The sequence below is a fragment of the Lucilia cuprina genome, chromosome 4 (genome assembly GCF_022045245.1).
Source record: "Lucilia cuprina isolate Lc7/37 chromosome 4, ASM2204524v1, whole genome shotgun sequence".
In the NCBI taxonomy this organism is placed as follows: domain Eukaryota; kingdom Metazoa; phylum Arthropoda; class Insecta; order Diptera; family Calliphoridae; genus Lucilia; species Lucilia cuprina.
Genome location: NC_060952.1, coordinates 51,974,383 through 51,974,952, shown reverse-complemented (window position 1 = coordinate 51,974,952; position 570 = coordinate 51,974,383).

The following is a 570-nucleotide window of genomic DNA, read 5'->3' as shown; positions in this document are numbered from 1 at the left end:
CAAATTGCCAAATTTAATGAAAAAGTTTTTATACTAAAAAATTTTTAAATATTCGTTGAGCAGCAAAACCAAAATATGTCATCTATAGAGGATCAATAGACAAATCGAACCATGTATAGATTTTTTTCCTGAGTACTTGCCATAAGACGGTATAACGTAACAAACTTTGGCAAATTGACAAATTTAATGAAAAAGTTTTTATACTAAAAAATTTTAAAATATTCGTTGAGCAGCAAAACCAAAATATGTTATCGACAGGGAATCAATAGGCAAATCGAACCATGTATAGATTTTTTTCCTGAGTACTTGCCATAAGACGGTATAACGTAACAAACTTTGACAAAATTGCAAAATTTAAGGAAAAAGTTTTTATACTCAAAAATTTTAAAATATACGTTGAGCAGCAAAACCAAAATATGCCATCGATAGGGGATCAATAGAAAAATCGAACCGTATATAGATTTTTTTTCCTGAGTACTTGCATTAAGACGGTATAACGTAACAAACTTTGGAAAATTGGCAAATTGCCAAATTTAATGAAAAAGTTTTTATACTAAAAAATTTTTAAAT